The following is an 18,962-nucleotide window of genomic DNA, read 5'->3' as shown; positions in this document are numbered from 1 at the left end:
GGGATTAGAAGAATGCAAGATGCCATGTAACCCAGGGCCTGCAGGAATTTCCTTGCAGTCAGCCGAGTTTGTTTTGTCAGATTTTTGAAATAATCCGGTAGTTGTCTTTGTTTTTCTTCCGTGAGAAAAGCCATTTGGGTGGTTGTATCTAGTTTCACACCCAGAAAAATTATCCTTTGGGATGAAACAAGTCTTGATTTGTGAATGTTGACTGTATATCCCAAAGCCTGAAGTAGGCGGATGGCATAATTCAAGTGTTTTACCAAAGTTTGTTGGCTGTCCGCTTGTATAAGGCAGTCGTCCAGATATGGGTATATTTGAATCCCCTGAAGTCTGCAGTGTGCAATTACTGATGCCAGGCATTTCGTGAATACTCTGGGCGCAGTAGATAAGCCAAAGGACAATGCTGAGAATTGATAATGCTTTGAACCTGCAAGAAATCTGAGGTGTCTTCTGCAACTTTGTCTGATGGCAATGCTGAGAATTGATAATGCTTTGAACCTGCAAGAAATCTGAGGTGTCTTCTGCAACTTTGTCTGATAGGGACATGCAGGTATGCCTCCTTGAGGTCTAGAGTTACCAGCCAAGACCCCTTGCCCAGCATGGGAAGGAGTTGCTGTAGGGTCAGCATTTTGAATTTTGGCACAATGAGATAAGTATTCAGTGCGGACAAGTCGAGAATAGGCCTCCATTGTTTTTCTTTTCTTGGGACAAGGAATAGTCTGGAATAAAATCCTTGGCCTTTTTCTGTGAGAGGAACCTTTTCTATAGCTTTCATTTGCAATAGGTAGGAAATTTGTTTTAAAGCCACTGCCCTTTGATTCGGTGGCAGGTTTGGCATGCATTTTCTTTTTGGTAATGTATGAAAATGGAACCTGTATCCTTTGTCTATTATTTGCAGTGTCCATTTGTCCCTTGTAATACTGTGCCAATTTTTTGAGAATAAAGCTAGCTTTCCGCCCAAAGGTGCTTCCAATAAAAGGTGCTTCCAATTGAGCCCTGGTTGGCGGGGTCAAGGTAAAGTCATTGAGCCTGTCCTTGTGCAGCAGTTGTAGGTCCTCCACTACCACTCTGGTTAGGAGGCTGCCATTGACGTCCTCTGTAGGAGCCTCTAGCTTGCCCTCTACCTCTGGCACGCCTGTTCTTGCCTCTTTGAAATCTCTCTGTGTCTGGAAAGGACCAATTCTTAGAGGGCCAATTTCTGCTGAATCTTGGTGGTTGGACCTGAAGAAAATCTTTGACTGTTTGTACAGATTTAGCCTTTTCCTCAAATTTCTTTAAGACCTCCTGAGCAGTGGAGCCAAATAGCTTTTGTTTTTCCAGTGGCGCATCCAGAAGCTTTGCTTTAACATGATCTGGCAGAGCTTGTTCCTTCAGCCAAGCATGCCTACGTATGACTGCACCTGTCATTGCTGACCTACATGAAGCTTCCAATGCATCATAACCACACTGCAAGAAATGGTTGCTAACCTGTTGGGAGTTATGTACCAGATCCTGAAGTGACTTGTGATCTAGGGGTTCAGGTGAAGACAGTTTTTTTATGCAATTCATCTAACAAATACTCTTGGTACTGTATCATATGGAATTGACAATTTAATGCCCTCATAGAAAGAGTGGAAGAAGTATACACTTTTTTACCCCATCTCTCTAAAGCCCTGGACTCCCTTTCAGAAGGGAGTGGATTTTTAGTAGTGGCAGATGCAACCCCTTTAGGGCCCTGGGAAATAGTTTCAGGGTCAGCAGAGTGGGCCTTGTAAAGGACATGATGCGAGTCTGGGACCCTGTAGTACCTATCGGGTTTGACAGGAGCCGGAGGAAGGGAGTCAGGGGTAATGCTAGACTCAGAGTACACATCATCAATGACATTCAAAACAGGAGGAATAGCCAAAGGTCTATGCTGAGATAAATGCAAAAAAGTCCTTAATCTCTTTCTGGAATCAGAGAATTCCTGGCCCTGCCATTTGAAATGCTCTCTCATGGAGTGAAGGGTCTCCCCAATGGACAGCTCTTCAGGAGGGGAGGCAGAGGGAATAGATTCCTCCATCAGAATCCTCGTAGGCCGTAAAGGCCTCCTCCTGGTAGTCTGAAAGAGCAGAGCCATCTGAGGCCTCATCAGAGGACTGGGGATCAGTGGGCTCAACCCTGGGCCTTTTGGCTAGAGGAGGTTGAGAGCCCCTGTCTGGATGCGGCCGAGAGCCCCTAATTAAGGAAATAAGGTCCTCAGCTAAACTTAAAATATGTGAACCTGTAGTGGATCCCTGAGGAATAGCCTTGGGAGGCAGAGATTTTGGCTGTTTAGCAGCTTTAGCCCTTGTGAATGCCTTTATGGACATGGATGCAGGAGGCCTGGCTGCTCCACGTGCTGGTGTAGTTTTGTCTAGGGAAATGGTGTTGGATATTTCCGGAACACCGGTTTCTGAGGGAAATTCTATAACCGACTCAGAAGAGGCCTCCGGGGCCGTGGTTATCGGTTGTGCGGTTTCGACGGTCGGAAGTACCAAGGACTTGGTTTCAGCCGAGACAGAGACACTCAGGGTAGGCCTAGGCGTGGTTTCAGCCGGAACCACGGTCCGTGTGTGTCGGTCCTTGTCCTTCCATTTTTTGGTTAAATGAGAAGTCGGAATCTCCGACGGCATATTGCAACAGTAACTAGCCCCAAAAAATTCCTCTGAAAACTCCGCCCGACGCCTAAGAGTGCATCGGTTGAAGGAGGCACAGGCTGTACAGACCGAGACGTCGTGGTCTGGGCCTAGGCAGGGGAGGCAGTAAGAATGGAAATCCTTATGAGGTATTGGTTTCCCACAAGTTAAGCAATTATTAACTTTAAGCGCTTGATCTGATATCGGCTGAGGCAAGAAAGAGTCCGCAACGGGGTACTTAGCTTTTGAAACCTTCGGTAGCTGAAGTTACAGGAGCTGGCCGACCGGCACTTGCGAACTGCTTCTGCTTCGGGCACCACACGGCAAGAAAGACGGAGGAAGATGGCGTCAGCTGACGCTTTTATACCCCAGGCGCTCTGACGTCGGGGGAGAGGGCGACATCAGCCGACGCCGGACCCAGACTTTGGAATCCGGCCGACCGAACAACCCATATGCAAGGACAGCAGATGCATCCTTGAAGGACATCATCTACACACACATCTATGTAAGCATTTGTAATGTGTATTTAATCAAAAACCACACTGGTGGAATCTAAACCTTAATAGGATATATAAGAAATCAGGAAGAGCAACCCCATAAACATAGGAACTCTCTAAACTGAACAAGAAACCAAGAGGACTAATTAAATCCAAAAAAGGCCAATTGAAAGCTCCATGTAGCCTCATGGGCTAAAGACAACCACAAGGCCTTCTACACAGCTATGTATTTATTTATTTATTTTATTTTACATTTGTTGACCGGGCTAGTCTAGCTGGATACTTGTCCTTTTTCAGTAGAGGCCCGGGGAGAAAAGCTCCAACATGAAGAGAAGACACAATACATTTACATACAGAAGAAATAGCATTAACATAATAATAAAAAGAAAACAGCGAAATTTACATACTGATTAAATTACATTCACATGTTATGTAAATAATCTTAAACATGGTTACACTGAGAAGCAGTGAGGTTAAGATTATAAACTCTGAGATGAGGAAGATGTCCAAAACATCAAAATGAGCACACACTAGTGTGCTTAACTGGTGGTCAATGGTGCCACCTTCGAGGAGCAGAGCAACATTGTAAATATGCTGGCTGACAAATTCAGCTCAAACCCCCCCCCCCCCCAAGAATTAACAGGGAGCAGATCCTAGCAACACTTGCCAAGGCCAAAAACACAGCCTCAATGGGCCACTCAAATTATTTTTCAGCTATAGCCTCAAAACAAGCTTTGTGCCACGAGAATGGAGGACTGTGATGGTTATCCTACTTCACAAAGGTGAACCATCAACCGACCCCAGAAACTACAGCCCTATTAATCTGACTAGTTAATATGTATAACCATGCAGCAAATTATCATGTTAATGATCAACAAAGACATAAGCAATCTTCAGACACTGGACCCAGCTCAGTTTGGCTTTGTTAAGGGAAGGTCATGCATACTAAACCTGGTGGATAAAATAGCCCACTTGGGTACAGTTGACAAACTCACTGAACTGGACAAAACCCACTACATAACTCTCTAGACTGCTAGCTGGCCTACTGACGGAAGCAAGGAAGTCAAGCTTGGTGATAACCACCTCCAGTAAGAGTCTAGTCACCAGACGGGTACTTCAGGGCTCCATGCTGAGACTGCTCTTATTTGACATCTACTTCTCAAAGGCAAAGGCAAATGTTAAGGACCTTTGGTTGACCAAGTTTCAGAGGACTGCAAATCAGTAGCAATTACAGATCCCCCCCCATGACACAAACATCATACAAGATGGTCCAACACAGACAAATGACCTGTGCCAAAGTCACTGACTAAAACTTAATGGCAAGAAATGCATTTTATTGCCTTTTAGGAAAACTGCCACCCAAGCTAAATACTCAAGACACCCCTATGTTGACACAACAGACAGGAATCTGGGAACATATGTACACAGTAATCTGGCCTTTGACCAACATGTAGCCAATGCAGTAAGTTATCCTAGGTCTCCCAACTTATACATAAAACCATGGCATCCAGGTCCAAGAAAGTCATAGTCACTTTATATTCAATGACGAGTCTGATAACGGCCAAATGTCCCCTTCGGCATGTACCTCCCCAGACATATGCAACAGTTGGAACGCCCACAATGTTTTCTTTCCAGGAGAATCCAGGGCATAAATATATTGTCCTATACAGACTGCTTTAAAGCCTCATCACTATATTCTTGTCTCCTACAGATTACTGAGAGGGGATCTATGCCTAGTATACAAGGCATCCTCACGTCTAGCTCCGATGGACCTTTTGCACATCCACAAAATGAACAGCATCAGAACCACTAGATCCAGGGATTTAAATTTTGCTTGCGACATTGTTGGCAAGATGGATATGTACCTCAGAGGATAACCATGCTCTGGAAAGTACAGTTTTGTACCTACCATAAATGTAGATGTCCGAACTGGATAGCATCTGCAGTCATAACAAGTGGGTTGTCCTGTCGTCAGGCAGCCCTGCAGTCGGCCGGATTCCAAAGTCCGGGTCCGCTCGCTGATGTCGCACTCCACCCGACGTCATCCCTGTTGGTCTTCGGGTATAAAAGCATTTTCCCCAGTGTTTCTTGCCCCAGATGCCAGTAGCCCTCTTGCAGGCTAAAAATTTGGATAGATGCCAATGTTTCCAAATAGATAGAGGTAAACACAGCAATAAGCATATATGTACATATATACAAACAAATACACCATAAAAGACTCCCCAACAGCTAGCTATTAGGAGGGTAAACACCTAGGAGTACCACAGAGGGAAGGAGGGAGGGTAATCCTGACTGCAGATGCTATCCAGTTCGACATCTACATTTATGGTAGGTACAAAACTGTACTATGTCCTTCATGGATGCATCTGCAGTCATATAGAATACCATAGCCAACTAGGGAGGAGGATAAAAGTAGATTATGGTGTGTTTAGGATCCCTTGCAGTACAGCAGTGGCAAACCCTGCTCGGGATCTGGAATATAGAGGCAAATTATAATGCTTGGCAAATGTATGCACGGAGGTCCAAGTAGCCGCCTCAATAATGTCTTTGGTTGCCACAGAAGGCTGTGGTAGTGGCTGTTGCCCTTGTAGAATGAGGTCTTATGTTCTGTGGAATTGGTTTTCCATGGAAGGAGTAACAGTATCGTATGCAATTTCCTATCCATTTGGAGATTGTCTGTTTGGAAATAGCTTTTCCTTCCCTTCCTGTTGCATAGGCTACAAAAAGTTGGTCAGTCTTTCTGCTATTTTTGTTCTGTCCAAGTAGTAGCGTAGCTGTCTATGTACATCCAAGGTATGCAGTATTCTTTCCCTCTGTTTTGTGGGTTGGGAAACAAGGTAGGTAAGCGGCTTGCCGGGTTTAAAGACACTCTGGATACCACCTTGGGCATAAATGTAGGATTAGTCCTCATGGACACTCTATCTTGGTGGAAGATTAGGAAGGGTTGCACTGCCATTAAGGCCTGTAGTTCTGAAACCCTCCTTGCTGAAGTAATTGCCAGTAGGAAAGCAGTTTTCCATGACAGGTGTTGTAGGTCTGCTGTTGCTGCTGGTTCAAAGGGTGATAGTGTCAACTTTTCTAGCACAAAGTTTAAATCCCAAGCTGGTAATGGTGGTTTCCTTGGAGGTTTTACATTCTTGATTCCTCTGAGGAACTGCCTGAGCAAAGGGTGAAAAACAGGTGGATCAAAGCTGTATTCTGCTGAAATAGCTGATGCATGTATCTTGATGGAGGAGTAGGACAGGCCTGAATGAAGAAGTTCGGCCAGATACTCCAGAATGTTAGGCATATCTATGTTTGCCACATCTTTTCCTCTTTCCGTACTCCAAATGACAAACCTTTTCCATTTTCCAGCATAGTTCCTTCTTGTTGAAGGTCTGCGTGCTTCAAGAATAATGTCTTTAACTCTTTGGGAAAGTTCTGGATTAGCTGCTGCTATGTGATGTTCCATGCAGTCAGTTGCAGCGATTTTAGGTTTGGATGTATGATGCTGTAGTTGTTCTGAGTTAACATCAAAGGCATCAGGGTATTGGCCACATATTGTTCGAGACATGCTCTTCAGTAGTGGGTACCAGTGTTGTCTTGGCCAGTTTGGAGCTATCAGGATTATCCTTGGACGTTCTTCCTTGATTTTTAGTAGTACCTTGTGTATCAAAGGAAGAGGTGGGAATGCATATGCTGTTAGGCCTTTCCAGTTGAAGGAGGGTGAGTCCACTTTCCATGCTAGTGGGTGGAATGTCCTTGTGCAGAATTTTTGAGCTGGTGATTGAGAGGTGATGCGAATAGGTCTATCTGTGGCATTCCCCATTTCTTTGAGATGGTCTTGAAGATGTCCGTGCAGCTTCCATTCGGGTTCTGCTTAATATGTCTGCTAGAGTATTGTCTTTCCCGGTACAAATATTGCCTGTAACTGAATGTTGTAGCTGAGTGCCAGGGTCCACAGCTCCAAGGTCATTCTGCATAGGGGTATGAATGAGTGCCTCCCTGTTTGTTGATGTACCACATGACTGTGGTGTTGTCTGTCCTTATCAACTGGCCCTCTTTGAGAAATGGTTTGAACTTTTGGATTGCCAGTTTTACTGCCAGCATTTCTTTTAGATTGATGTGCAGGTGAAGTTGATCCTGTGTCCACAATCCTTGCACGCATTTGTCCAGCATGTGGGCCCCATCCTAGCTCTGAAGCGTCTGTTGTGATGGTCTGGCTTGGTTGACATCTGCGAAAGGGTAGGTCTGGGTTTGACTGGCATGCCTGAGCCCACCATAGGAACTCCTGTTTTAAGCATGGAATTAGTGGGATTTGTGTTTCTAGACTGTGTCTGTGTTGGGACCATAAATTCTTTAGGTACCACTGTAGTTTCCTCATATGTAGTCTGGCAAAAGGGACCAAGATTATGCATGATGCCATGAAGCCCAAGGCCTGCAGAACTTTTCTTGCTGTTAACTTGTTCAGTTTTGTTAGTGCCAAGAAGTAAAGAGGAAGTTCTTTTGTTTTTCTGTAGTCAGGAATGCCATTTGTTGTACTGTGTCCAATTCAGCCAAGAATGTCCTTGTTTGGGATGGTATCAGCCTTGACTTTTGTAAATTGACTGTGTATCCCAGTCCTTGTAGCAAGTAAATGACCCTTTGTAAATCTGTTGTCAGCTTGCTTTTGTTGTCCCTTGTAGCAGGCAGTCGTCCAGGTATGGGTAAATTTGAATTCCCTGTAGTCTGCAATGGGCGATTACTGATGCCAGGCATTTTGTGAATACTCTGGGCAGTAGATAAGCCAAAGGGCAATGCTGAGAATTGATAGTGCTCTGATCCTGCAAGAAATCTGAGGTATCTTCTGCAGATTGGTCGAATGGGGACGTGCAGGTATGCCTCCTTGAGATCTAGAGTTACCAGCCAAGACTCCTTGCCCAGCATGGGAAGAAGTTGCTGTAGGGTCAGCATTTTGAATTTTGGGACAATGATGTATGTATTTAAGGTGGACAGGTCAAGAATTGGTCTCCAACTTTTTTCCTTTCTTGGAACTAGGAATAGTCTGGAGTAGAACCCCTTTCCTTGTTCTGCTGTTGGCACTCTTTCCACAGCTCTCATGTTTGCTAACTCCATTATCTGGCGTAGAGTCCCTGTTTTTTGATTTGGAGGTAGATTTGGCATTCCTCTTTTGACTGGTAAAGTGTGGAAGTGAAACCGTAACCTTGATCTATGGTTTGTAAAATCCACTTGTCTTTTGTTATGTAGTGCCAGTTCTTTGAAAATAAGGTTAACTTTCCGCCTAGAGGAGCTGCTATTTGTTCCGTGGTATTAGGATTAAGTCACTGTGGTTGTGCTGATGTAGTGGCAGTGGCTGTGTCTGTGCCTCTGTTGTTACCTTGCCACTGTCGTCCTCTGTAGGCACCTCCTCTGGATTGGTTTCTGCCTCTGGAACGTCTATTCCTGCCCCTTTGAAATTTTGTGGAGTCAGGAAAGGACCAATTTTGGCAGGCCAGTTCCTGCTAAACCTTGGGGTTGAACCTGCAAGAAATCTTTAACAGTTTGAACAGATTTTGCCTTTTCTTCCATTTTCTTCATAACCTGCTGGGCAGGTGTACCAAACAAACTTGTCTTGTCCATAGGAGCATCTAGCAACTTAGCTTTAACATGATCCGGTAAAGCTTGTTCCTTTAGCCATGCATGCCTTCTTATCACTGTGCCTGTCATGGCTGATCTAAATGAAGCCTCCAGTGCATCATAGCCACATTTTAAGGAATGGTTGCTAACCTGTTGTATGTTATTTACCATCTCTAATACATATTTCTTATCAAGAGATTCATCAGTGGTTAGTTTTTAGTTAACTGATCAAGCATAAACTCTTGGTATTGTATCATGTGAAACTGACAGTTTAAAGCTCTAGCTGAGAGAGTAGCTGAAGTGTAGACCTTTTTACCCCATCTGTCTAATGACCTTGCTTCCCTTTCAGAAGGAATAGGGTTTTAGCTGTGGTCGCTGCTACTGCCTTGGGACCCTGGGATATAGTTTCTGGGTCTGCAAGTGGGGCCTTGTAAAGGTGGTGATGAGTATCTGGCACCCTGTAAAATCTGTCTGGTTTGGCAGGGGCTGGGGGTAGCAAACATCATTGAAGGCATCATCCACCACAGAGAACAGGAGGTATAGCTAAGGGCCTGTGCTGTGGGAGGTGCAGAAAGGTCCTAAGTCTTTTCTGGAGTCTGAAAAATCCTGTTGCTGCCATTGGAACTGTTCTCATGGCATGCAAGGTTTCCCCAAAGGAGAATTCTTCTGGTGGGGAAGCAGCTGGAATGGATTCTTCAGCATCAGAATCTTCAAAATTGGAGAAGGGAGCCTCAGGCTGGTCAGTTATGTCTGTTTCATCAGCAGAATCATCAGAAGACACTGGCTCAGGGGGCTCTGCCCTAGGTCTCTTCTCTGGGGGCTGAGAGGCCCTGTCTGGGTGAGATTGAGATCCTCTAATTAAAGAAATTAAATCTTCTGCCAAAGAAAGCATTTGAGAACTAGAAGAGGGCCTGGATGTGGGGGTTTAACAGGCACTGATTTAGTAGTCTTGGCTGCTTTAGCCCTGGCGAAGGCCTTAATGGACATGGCAGCTGGAGGCCTAGCAGCACCACGTGCTGGGGTAGAGACATCCAAGGGATGGTGTCTGATAAGTCAACCACCGTAGTGGGTAAAATTTCTGAGGTCGATTCAAGAGTTGTAGCAGGGCCTCAGTTGTAAGAATAGGTTCAGCTGTACTTTGAGCAGTTTTCGGTTTAACCGAGACACTCGTGGTTTGCTTTACCGTGGTTTCGGCGAAACAACGGACCGCGATGTCGGTCTTTATCTTGGGTAGTCGGAGGATCCGCATAATGTACGCAAAATCAGAACCGAAAACTGTTCTGCAAACTCCGACCGGGTTGAAAGAGGCACAGGCGAACAGGCTGCTACGCCGCGGGCTGGGCCTAAACAAGGCAGACAGTAAGAGTGGAAATCTTTATGAGGTATTTGTTTCCCACAGATTAAACAATTGTTAACTTTTTCTGGCATCGGCTGAGGCAAGAAAGAGTCCCCAACGGGTACTTAGCTTTAGAAGTCTTCAAGTAGTATTCGTAGAAGTAATCTCTGGATCCGACCGACCGGCACTTGCGAACAGCTTCTGCTTGGGGCCCCACGCCAAAGAAAGACTGAGGAAAATGGCGTCGGCTGATGCTTTTATACCCAAAGACCAACAGAGATGACGTCGGGTGGAGTGCAACATCAGCCGAAGCCGGACCCGGACTTTGGAATCCGGCCGACTGCAGGGCTGCCTGACGACAGGACAACCCACTTGTTATGACTGCAGATGCATCCATGAAGGACATCAGGATCTCCATCCATGTGAAGCACAGTGCATCCCTAATCCTATAAAAGTGTAATCATGACCAATGGATGAGAAATCAGAAATTCACCCTGGGTCTGGCCCTCATGTCTGACAGAGGCAGTCAGTAATGCCCACACTAACATACACCTCCACATAACCTCTAGAAGCTTCCTAACTAAAATACCCCTTTCCAAAGTACACTCTCATGTCACATAGGGACACAATTAGGTTGGATTGCATGGCTAGGCTTATAAAGGCCCAGGTAGTTGTTAAGTATATACTATGCTGTGGTATACAAAATGTTGTCCACTAACAACCACCATTCTTTGCTGAAAGAAAGGTAACATGGACACAATTCAATAATAACTTAGGGGAAAAGTACTTCACCCACATGGTGGCAGAGCTCAGGCTTGCACTAATGGAGTAAACAATACAATGCAGATTAAAAGAAGAAATTTGACAATGTGCGGGAGAGAATTAAAGAGGTTACAAATAAACCGGTATCAGCTGCAACACTTAGGTAGTTTCTATATCTGTCATCAAGTTAATGTAAAACCCCCTAATCAAAACTTTCAGTGTACTAATCAGCACACTGTTGTTGAGTTATACTGCTTACAAATAAACATAGGCTACATTATTTTAAGTTTTAGACAAAGCATTGTACTCAAAATGTGCATTTAAGACATTTAACTCTTCACATCACAAAAGGGCTCATCTACAGTCTTAAGTGATCACTGAAACAAGTGTAAACAGATGACTAAAGCAGAACATCTGGGCATCCAAACACTGCATCTAACACAATAACATACTACTACACTGAATCCTTACTTTGTAGCTCAATTTTTTTTGAACAGCTTGATAAAAATTATCCCTGCTGCAACAAGGACAGTTACCACTAAAACAGTACTGATGTGAGTGTATGTCCTTCATGCATACATCTCTGCCACAATGGCCCACATTGGTACAATGAACTACTTTAGAACACTGTTGAAAATCACATAAATGAAGGATAATATTAGCTCATGTACAGGACTCAAACCCAAGGTACCAAGCTGGTATCACTGCCACTAGACCAACAAAGGCTTCTGGACATATAGGTGTTAGAGTTTTCCTTTTACAGCCTTATCCTTTCACCTAGGAAACCCTCAGCATTACAACCAATGTCAAATTAAAAAAAAAAACACACAGACACACAAACACTACTTATGCTGTTATACAAGAAAAATATATACTACAGCATTTATCTGTGAGAATAACACGGCTTAGCATTTATCTGTCCTCTTTTCAATATCACAAAAAAAACATGGAAAGTGGGTGGCAGAGACTTCTAAATCTATGAAAAGCAATGCAAGGGGGCCTTCTGACCTAGATTTTCATATAGCCTAAACAGTATAACTTAATTAAATCCATAAACAATGTAACACGTACTGGGGTACATATGAAAAAAGTGGGGCCCATCACAAAAAATACAATGCATTCAAGACCTTCTGCTTAAAGCAGTAACAGTATCACAATAATAAATGTAAGCACAAACAAATCTGTGTTACAGGAGAATTTTGATATCATTTGGCAGAAAAAGCTCTGTGTTAAACAGGAATCATATGGTGTTATTCTTTTAAAAAAGGACAGCAATGCAGGGCTGCTGAGTTTGGAAACGCTGCTTAAAAGAAGCTAAAATTAATAAAATAACCACTCCCAAATACCAAGCATTTCTGACCTCAGCCTTTCTGAAACCCCTCATTGCAATACTGAATGTTCACAGTGAGGAAAAATATTCACTAATGTTTCCCTTTCCAAAGAAATCCTTTGGTATACTTAATGGCTCCATGCCTCAGAATACTAAATGCCTGTGAGGGGTAGACAAATGCAGTCAATGTTGAGTCACCTATTCTAAAAACGTGTGGTTGGAAGTTCACATAGCCTTTACAATTGTGTAGAAGGGAGCACAGGAAGCATTACTATCCTCCCAGGGAGTGCTTGCATTAGTCAGGGCATTGGTGTGTTAAAACACGTACTTCCACTGGCTTAAATGTTGGTAACAATGTGGTGCACTTGCCAGACATCAAAAGGAGAGACAGGGAAAGCATAAATGTAAATAAAACTCTAAGCCAGCCATTATTGACTGAATTTTACCACTCAGCTATCACGCACAACCGCTGTGTGTCTTACTTAACCAGAAGCCACAGCATTAGGATGTTTGAGTCAACACAGTGCAGTTAATTAATAGACAACTACAGTTTCCACATCACAAAAAGGTAAAGAGGGACACAAGAACAAAAAAATCCCATTCCTACTCAAAATCTATACACATGTTGTACAAGTTCATAATTTACTTAAAGACAAGACATCCATTAGATATTCATGTCTGCCTGAAGAGCTCCGACACTTTAGAAAAAAACTTATGCTGTTGATATCAACACCAGGATACAACTGAAGGCTGCTGGTTTTAGCTGTTCTGCTACCGATATGCAGCACAACTGAAGGCTGCTGGTTTTAGCTGTTCTGCTACCGATATGCAGCACAACTGAAGACTGCTGGTTTTAGCTGTTCTGCTACCGATATGCAGCACAACTGAAGACTGCTGGTTTTAGCTGTTCTGCTACCAATACACCGCACAACTGAAGACTGCTGGTTTTAGCTGTTCTGCTACCAATACGTAGCACAACTGAATACTGTTGATTTTAGCTGTTCTGCTACAGTTACGCAGCACTTACTTGTACGAGTTTGTGCGACTTAAGATGGAAAGGAGACGTGGATATTTATTTTTGGCTGTTAACTGAGTAAAGGAGCTGGTAAAGGACACTTTTCAGCCACTTTCAAGGGCATTTAGCAAAGATATTACAGCAACACAAACTAAATTAAACACATATATGATGTAATGAATATTGCTGAAATAATACAAACAGAAACTCATGTTTATACATTGAGGTAATGACTACCAACTGCTCATAAAGAAGGATTACACACAGAAGGATTTAATTAACTGAAAACATTCACTTAGTGGTAACATTTAAATAAGCAATGACTTAGTGGAGATTAAAAGATATAATGAAGTATATCAGGTACAGTGAAAGTCTCAGAGTTGGACACAAAAGTAAACAAGCATTGATTTGCAGTTTTTACCCAAAAGTAAACCAGCATTGATTTACTAAGAAAGGAAAATGACAGATTAGTAAAGATGAGATAGATACTTAACAGGAAATAAGACATGGAATTATATTAACAGTATTTACACAAGCAGATTCATGTGTACTATACAGTTTATAGTCAGCCAGTTTGAAATGTACCATACCACCAAGGTGACCAGAGAATATTGAACATGTATTTCTAAAACGCGCATTTATTCTGCTGATATAGACATTCCTTTAATTTGTTTTACTTTTTTTATATATATATTTTTCTTAGCAAAAGTGAAAGGTTGCTTATTGCTGTATTTTGTAATGGCCAATTGTTCCAGGTAGCAGGGGTAATTTGTAAAAGGATTTTTCACAAGAGATGAGTGAAAGAGACCTGTGCAGTTTCAGTGAAGAGTGATTTCTAACAGCATATGAATATTCCAGAACTTACAAATTTATTAGAGAGAGTAGGTAAAAAAACCTTGCTTAAGTAGTTTATAAGTGAAAAGCATTAGACAGGTTGACCTCCTTGTGATATTAGAGTCATTTTGACTGCTGTACTGATGAATAGTGAAGTTCACAGAAGCTAGAAAGGTTGAGCTGTCTTGGAATTTTATTCTATGTGCATTACATCCAGATACGCTGGAAATAATAGACATGGCATACTCTACTCTTAGAAGTAAAACATTAACAGCAATGACCCTTCTGGCACCTAATCTAAGTGTGCAGTGCTGTAGGATACTTTTAGTTGATGCAATACTTCAGAATTTACAACTTGTATAAAGGACTGGAATGACAGTAGTTCTCCTGGATAACTTTTCTGCTTGCTGAAAAATATGGCACTGTTAGGATCTGTGATAATAGTGTAGCAATATACAGTCTTTCAGATGTGCCTAAAACCATGACTGTAAATTCAGAACCATTTAAACTGTTCTAAACTAGCCAATTCCAAATAAAACAGACTTTTTGTAGCAGTGAGTTCAATGTGATACAGTAAACACCATTACCAGCACACACAGTAATGTTCTGATGTCATTATGTCCAAGTGAAGATATATAATCAAGTAATAGGAGTGATGCTGGCACTCCGATGGTTAAGTAAGCAGGTTAGACATAAGACTGTAAACATTCTAATAGGAAAGTAAGTCTTAAACCAGTATGCAGTGTCTTCTGAAAACTTACTGCAACGAAATTTTTTTAACAATGCCCTGATTTACTGTTCTGAAGGCTCTTTTTAGATCCAGAAATACGTCTCCTGTTAAAAGTTCACATCCCATGTTTTCGTAAAAAACACATCTGCCAGTAGAAAGCAACTCCCTTGTTTGCACGCCTAATTAAAACTACAACACTTGACGTTTCTTCTCACCAGGAAATTTCTCTTAATTTTTAACTGATCAGTAGATCCTTATTATCAAAGCCTAGCTATGTTGATTACAGATTTGTTCCTTACTGAAGCAACATGTGTGATGTTATCAGAGTTTCAAAGGATCTATTGTTAATGATATTTTAATACGCAAAAACTATACTACTGGTAGACGCAATGCAAATTTAACTGCAGAAGAAAAAGACCTGCTAGCAGCAAACACATTTACCAAACAGAAAAAGGCTATAAACTGTACAAAGAAAAACTATGAAAAGGTGAAAAGCATGCTGTAGCTTAACTTTCAAACAGAAGGAGGCTAAAACATCTAAACCATTGTATTTGATGGATTTTTATAAAAAAACTGCTACAAACAGTACGTTTTCTTCCTATAAATTTAAGGCAGGAAAAAAAAGTACAGTTTTGTACCTATCATAAATGTAGATGTCTGATAGGTATGCATCTGCAGTCATCACATATGGGTTGTCCTGCCTCAGGCAGCCCTTCGGTCGGCCAGATTCCAAAGTCTGGGTCCGGCGTCAGCTGATGTCGCCCTTTCCCCGACGTCAGAGCGCCTGGGGTATAAAAGAGTCAGCCGACGCCATCTTCCTCAGTTTTTCTTGCCCCAGATGCCAGGTGCCCTCTAAGGAAGGCTAAATTTGGAGAAATGCAAAATATTCCAAACATGCACAGTAATAAAAAAAAAAACAAATACACCATAATAGATAACCCCAGCTAGCTATAAGAGGGAGTATTACCCAAGAAATACCACAGAGGGGAAGGAGGGAGGGAAAAACTGACTGCAGATGCATACCTATCGGACATCTACATTTATGGTAGGTACAAAACTGTACTATGTCCTTCAAGGATGCATCTGCAGTCATCACATATGGGTAGAATACCATAGCCAATCTGGGGGTGGAGGATCTATGTATAGGATGGTGTAGCTAAAATGCCCTGCAGGACTGCCGTAGCAAAGCCTGCTCTGGATCTGGAATATAAAGGTAAATTGTAATGCTTGGAAAATGTATGCACAGAGCTCCATGTAGCAGCTTCTAAAATGTCCTTGGTAGCCACCCCTCTTAAGAAGGCTGTGGAGGTGGCTGTGGCTCTCGGGGAATGAGGTCGAATGTTAGCTGGCACAGTTTTTCCATGAAAGGAGTAACAAAAACGAATGCAATTCCCTATCCATTTTGAGATCGTCTGTTTGGAAATTGCTTTTCCTTGTGCACTAGCAGCATATGCTACCAACAGCTGGTCAGTTTTTCTGTAACTTTTAGTTCTGTCCAAGTAGTAGCGCAACTGTCTGTGTATGTCCAGGGTGTGCAGAAGTTTCTCCCCTTTGTTTTGTGGATTCGGAAAGAAGGTAAGCAAATGAATAGCTTGGTTTAATGAGACCCTGGATAACACCTTTGGCATAAATGTAGGATTGGTTCTCAATGAGACTCTGTCCGGATGAAAAATAGTAAATGGCTGTACTGCCATGAGGGTCTGTAACTCTGATACTCTTCTTGCTGAGGTTATGGCCAGAAGGAAGGCAGTCTTCCAAGACGAGAACTGTAGCTCTGCAGATGCTGCTGGTTCAAAGGGAGGCAGTGTTAGTTTATCCAACACAAAGTTAAGGTCCCAAGTAGGCAGTGGTGGTGTCCTTGGAGGCTTGATGTCTTTAATCCCTCTTAGAAACTGCCTTAGGAGAGGATGTGAGAAGACAGGTGGATCAGTATTGTACTCTGCTGAAATTGCTGAAGCATGAATTTTAATGGAAGAGTACGACAGACCATTGTGGAACATTTCTGCCAAGTATTCCAGGATACGTGCCATGTTCATCACTGTCACATCTAGGCCCTTTGTGGTGTTCCAAATGAGAAATCTTTTCCATTTTGCTGAATATGCCTTTCTTGTGGAAGGCCGGCGAGCTTCCATGATAATATCCTTCACTCTCTGGGATAGCCTATCCTGAGGAGGAATCAAGGTATTTTTCCAGGATGTTAGTTGCAAGGTTTTCAGGTTGGAATGCAGAGTTTTGTAATTGTGCTGTGTCAGGAGCAGTGGCCATTGAGGAAGAGGCCATGGTTTCGTCCGTGACATGCTCTTTAACAGTGGGTACCAGTGCGGTCTTGGCCAGTCCGGAGCTATCAGAATCACTTTTGGCTGCTCTGTCCTGATCTTCAGTAAGACCTTGGTCATTAATGGGAGGGGTGGAAATGCATACACTGTTCTCCAGCTGAAAGAGAGTGTGTCCACTTTCCATGCTTGTGGGTGGTATGTCCTTGAGCAGAATTTCTTCAGCTGATGACTGTGGGAGGAGGCAAAAAGATCTATGTCCGGCCTGCCCCATGACTGTGTTATCTGTAGAAAGATGTCTGGGTGCAGCATCCATTCATGTGCATCCATGATATTTCTGCTTAAGCTGTCCGCCAGTATATTGTCTTTCCCTGGCACAAATTGAGATTGCAGCTCTATGTTGAGTTTCAAGGAAAGTTCCCATAGATTCATTGCCAGTCTGCAAAGAGGATATGAATGGGTGCCTCCTTGCTTGTTTATGTACCACATAACTGTGGTGTTGTCTGTCCTTATTAGTAAGTGGCCTTGATGCAGAAAAGGTTTGAAGGCTTCGACTGCATGTATCACTGCCAGAAGTTCCTTGTGGTTTATGTGCATGCGTAGCTCTTTTTGTGACCATAGACCTTGAATGCATCTGCCCTCCATGTGCGCTCCCCATCCGTGGTCTGAAGCGTCCGTTGTAATGGTTTGACTGGCTATTGGTTTGCTGAAGGGCAGACCCCTGTTGGACTGGCTTGCTTAAGCCCACCACAAAAATTCCCTTTGAAGGCATGGGATGAGTGGTATCAAAGTTTCCAAGCTGTGACTGTGCTGAGACCATAAACTCCTTAGGTACCATTGTAGTTTCCTCATATGCAGCCTTGCTTGTGGAATCAGAAGGATGCAAGAAGCCATGTAACCCAGGGCCTGCAGGATTTTCCTTGCAGTCAGCTGAGTTTTTCTTGTCAGACTTTTGAAGTAATCTGGCAGTTGACACTGTTTTTCTTCTGTGAGGAAAGCCATTTGGGTGGTTGTATCTAGATTCGCACCCAGAAAGGTTATTCTTTGGGATGGAACAAGTCTTGATTTGTGAATGTTGACTGTATATCCCAGGGCCTGAAGTAGGTGAATGGCGTAATTCAAATGTTTTACCAAAGTTTGTTGGCTGTCCGCTTGTATAAGGCAGTCGTCCAGATATGGGTATATTTGAATCCCCTGAAGTCTGCAGTGTGCAATTACTGATGCCAGGCATTTCGTGAATATTCTGGGAGCAGTAGACAAGCCAAAGGGCAATGCTGAGAATTGATAATGCTCTGAACCTGCAAGAAATCTGAGGTGTCTTCTGCAACTTTGTCTGATAGGGACATGCAGGTATGCCTCCTTGAGGTCTAGAGTTACCAGTCAAGACTTGCCCAGCATGGGAAGGAGCTGCTGTAGAGTCAGCATTTTGAACTTTGGTACAATGAGATAAGTATTCAGTGCGGACAAGTCGAGAATAGGCCTCCATTGTTTTTCTTTTCTTGGCACAAGGAAAAGTCTGGAATAAAATCCTTGGCCTTGCTCTGAGAGAGGAACCTTTTCTATAGCTTTCATTTGCATTAAGCTGGAGATTTGTTTCAAAGCCTCTGCCCTTTGATTTGGTGGCAGGTCTGGCATGCCTTTTCTTTTTGGTAATGTGTGAAAATGGAACCTGTATCCTTTGTCTATTATTTGTACTGTCCATTTGTCCCTCGTAATACTGTGCCACTTTTTTGAGAATAAAGAAAGCTTTCCGCCCAAGGGTGCTTCCAATTGAGCCCTGGTTGGCGGTGTCAAAGTAAAGTCATTGAGCCTGTCCTTGTGCAGCAGTTGTAGGTCCTGCATTACCTCGCTGGTTGGGAGGCTGCCATTGACGCCCTCTGTAGGAGCCTCTAGGTTGCCCTCTACCTCTGGCACACCTGTTCTTGCCTCTCTGTGTCTGGAAAGGACCAAT

General features: G+C 43.1%; 1 protein-coding gene across 1 annotated transcript in view; it reads right to left on the bottom strand.

The window, feature by feature from the left end:
• The window catches only part of ORAI1 (ORAI calcium release-activated calcium modulator 1), a 211,501-nt gene that overhangs the window by 41,103 nt on the left and 151,436 nt on the right, over positions 1-18,962 (bottom strand). The window lies entirely within an intron of this gene.

The sequence above is a fragment of the Protopterus annectens genome, chromosome 4.part0 (genome assembly GCF_019279795.1).
Source record: "Protopterus annectens isolate FY-2018-M chromosome 4.part0, PAN1.0, whole genome shotgun sequence".
NCBI lineage: Eukaryota > Metazoa > Chordata > Ceratodontiformes > Protopteridae > Protopterus > Protopterus annectens.
Note: the sequence above shows the minus strand (reverse complement) of the source record. Positions and strands in the feature narration are given on the sequence as shown.